The sequence below is a fragment of the Microtus pennsylvanicus genome, chromosome 15, assembly GCF_037038515.1.
Source record: "Microtus pennsylvanicus isolate mMicPen1 chromosome 15, mMicPen1.hap1, whole genome shotgun sequence".
Taxonomy (NCBI): Eukaryota; Metazoa; Chordata; class Mammalia; order Rodentia; family Cricetidae; genus Microtus; species Microtus pennsylvanicus.
Window position 1 is genome coordinate 33,863,875 of NC_134593.1, and position 3,997 is coordinate 33,867,871.

The window sequence follows — 3,997 nt, forward strand, 5'->3', positions numbered from 1 at the left end:
TGCTTTCTTAGACAACCCAGGACCACCTGCTGGGGCTTAGCATCATCCCCAGTAAACCAGGCCCTTCCCTATCAATCATTCATCAAGAAAACGCCCTCCAGGCCAATCTGACGAAGGCATTCCCTCTTCCCAGATGACTCTAACTTGGGTCAAGTTGACAAGTAACCCAACCAGCACATCTGTCTGAAAGTCTGATGTTCAGAGAACAGTCTGTGAGTATCTCCTGAAGCTGCACAGGGCCGTGCTCCACCAGAGATCTACTGCTGGGGACTGCAGACCGTCAGATAAGTTTATGCCCATCAGTGTTTGCGAAACTCTGCCTTAAAGATCCTTGGATTGCGGGAGGTAGAAGTGGGGTGTGGGGTGGGAAGTGTGTGTGTGGGGGGGTGCAAGTCATTATCAGTAGGCTTTCAGCTTGTTCATGCCCTGAGGGTCAAAGCCCTTTAGCAGCTCAGCTACTCTTGGTCCAAAGCTGCAATCCCAGGGCTTTCAATTCACATCTCTTATCTTCCCACTCTTTCTTCTTAGATTCCAGGCTGGCAAGCTTAGCTTGGGCTAGCAGCCCAAGGCAGCCAGGCGTTCCTTCTGCTCCATTTGTATACATTTCTGCTGACTGATCTGCTTCTCTTTCAAACCCCAGATGGACAGAGGAAAATCCCCTACCCCATGTGGCCTGGTGAGTGTGGTCACTGGTAGCTCCAGCTACAAAGCACTCCTTCTCCACACAGGAAGCCGTCACTTCTGTCTGTGTCTGAGATCAGCACTCAAGGACCCTTCCTAGCTGACCGAGTGTTGCGATGGCCTTTTTGGTCTGTTCTGCACATCTTTCCTTCTTCACAGAGCCCTTGTGCTGAACGCTGCACAAAATCCAATGTCATCAGTGTTGACCAGACTGTCACAAGCTCTCTCACCAGCCAGCCTATAAATAGTGAGGGAAACACAGTTTACTCTCCTAGGAGGAAGTCCTTCAGAATGCTAAGACTGTGAACTTATCTGTGAATAGAATCTACATTTTTCCCTTTCCAGGTACAGGGTTAATATCTCCATCATAGATTCACCATGCTTTAAAGTTAATACAATTTAATTGTTAATGTCTTTATATTGTTCTTTCCTCTTCCTCCTCTCTCTTTCTTTCTTCCTTCCTTCCTTTCTTTCTTTTTTTTTTTTGAGGCAGAGTCTCACTCTATAGTTCAGGTTAATCTGGAACTCACTGTGTAATCCAGGCTGGTCTTGAACTCATGGCATCCCTCCCTCCTCAGCCTCCCAAGTGCTGAGATTACAGATATGAAACACCATGCCCACCCAGCTCATCCTTGTCGATTTAATTTTTTAAAAAAGCTTTTATTTTATTTTTATTATATGTATGTGTGTGGAGGGGGAGGGTCAAGAGAGCTCTGCCAGCAGAGGCCAGAAGAGGCTGTCAGATGCCCTGGAGCTAAACTTACTGGTGGTTTTAGCCATCTGATGTGGGTACTGGAAACTGAACGCATGTCTCTGAAATATCAGTATGCATGCTTAGCTGCCGTGCCATCTCTCCAGCCTTCTCACCAATTTCTTTTTTTTAAAACTTTTTATCGATTCTCTGTGGATTTCATGATCCCAACCCCACTCATCTCCCTGTCCCCTCGCTTCCACCCTCTGCTCTTGTAACCTTACCCCCAAAATAAAATTTAAAGTAAAATACAAAAACAAAAACTCAAAACCAGCCAACCAAGCAAACAGACGAACAAGCAAAAAATAAACAAAAATTCTGGGTTGGAAGCCTTAGGTCACACTGCTTACCCTTTAGTCCGTACATCTTTACTTGCAAGGGTTCATTGCAATGAGTCCTTGGTCTGGTTTGGGGCCTCTGGCTTCTGCTACACTGTTGATACTGGGTCCTCACTGGGACTCCTATTGTGGAGATCCTGCAGTTTTGGTTCTTCAGATCCGGCCCCTTGACATGCTCCTGCAGTTCATAGATGAGGTGGGTGTTGGGGCAGGGTACCTTGTAGTCCTGGTTCTGGGCCTGAGTGGTATCTCTTACCAGTTTCTTGATTGTTAGCATTATTAAGAGAAGCAAAAGTAAGAAGTGAGATAAAGTCTAATAACTGATTCTACTTGCAGCTCTCATTCCTCCTAGTCATGAACTATAAGCAGAGATTCCAGAAACAAGATGTGGACATCCCTGGAGCCCATTATCTAGGCTCCATCTCATAGGCTCTGATAGAATCAGAAGGGGCCTGGAGAATGATACATAAACAGAAGCGGTAATTATTGATTGTTATAAAGGTGTAACTGTGGGAAGTGGGATAGGTGAGGATGCTCTTGGGGGATGGTTGGTGCCTTTTGTCCCCAAAGGCAAATTGGCACAGAACACACACACACACACACACACACACACACACACGTTTTTCAAGACAGAATTTATCTATGTAGCTTTGAAGCCTGTCTTGGAACTTGTTCTGTAGACCAGGTTGGCCTCGAACTCACAGAGATTGGCCTGCCTCCGCCTCTCCAGTGCTGCAATTAAAGGGGTGTCCCACCATTGCCTGGCCAGAAAATATATTTTTAAGTATAGGATGGCTTGATGAATCAAACAGAAGGATGTGGGACTGTTTGTTAGATGATCTGATGAAGAGAAGCTGATACTGGACCAATGTACTTGCTGGAGATGCAGCTCTACTCAGACTGGAAGCCAGCATTTGCTGGCGTTCACCGTGCTGGGGTTCTAGAATTTTGAACAGCAATAGGAATTTTACTGAAGCTTCCATTTGAAATTTGTCATGGCTGATAATTTATCAAGGAATTAATTTTGTTCTTAATTTTTTTTAACAACTTCCAAGTCCAGTGTGAGCACTTTTTTTCTCCTCCCTCAGCCCAACAGGGCTTTGAATCTTACAAGATTGTTAAAGGATCCCAGATGCAGTGTAACTATGGCTTTCTGATATGATATGGTGTTGGGCAAAAGTTACCTGGGTTTGGCAGAGGGTGAAGTGGTGTGTGTGTGTGAGTGGGTGGAGAGGATGTGTAGGGACCTCTTCCAAATGCAGACCAAGAGAAGAGATTTTTTTTTTATCTGTATGTTGTGATGGGAAGTGTAAGGCCTGGGAATGAGGAATGAGGACGCCATGGATACTGAGTGAGCAAACCCCAGGATCTGGGGAAGGACCCCCCCCCCATGCTTACACTTACTGTAGCACATGCAACTGAGGAAACTAATATTAACTTTGAAAACGGAAATTTCTGCACCCATCAGGACAGATCGAAGATCAGAAATTTTTCCAGAGTGTTACGTAAGGGTCAAGGAGCTCTTAGGAAACTCTAAGGATGGGACCTGCTCTCCCTCACACCCCAGATTCAATGTCTTAACACTTATTCAAGTAGGGATACCAAGTTAACTTGATTTAGAAGAAATTTTAGAAAAAATGTTTATTTTTCTTGTACCACAGTTCTTTAATGAAAATCACGCTGGCCACAGAAAATTTTATCTGTGTGTTTCAGCCACTCCTTACCATGTAGTCCACGTGGAAATGACTTGGGAAGTGGGCTAAGGTAGACCAGATGGCTACAACAAAGCAAGTAAACCATCCGGGATGAGGCACCGAAGGACAGGGATCAGCACCAGGAGGGACTTGTGGAGGATGTGAGATGAAGTTGATAACCTGGATGCAAAGAGAAAGACAGCACTGTGGAGGCCACTGTGGCTCTTAGGGTCACTGAGGCAGGGGTAAGGAGAAAGGAATGCAAATGCAACTGAAATCACACCAGAGAAGACTTCAGAGGCCTGATGGAAATAGGCATTGGGCATTGGAACTGCTCCTGGGCTTGAATAATATCAGCTCAAAGTATTTCTTTTTCATAACTGTACTCTCAGACCACACCCCACAAACCACGTGAAAGGTCAGAGACATTAATGAAATAAACAAACACTACCAAGGACACTGTTAGATCTGGGTTAGAGGTTGTAGTGGAAATCCAAGGAGAGAAAGGGAAATGAGAAAGGGCCTCCTCCTGG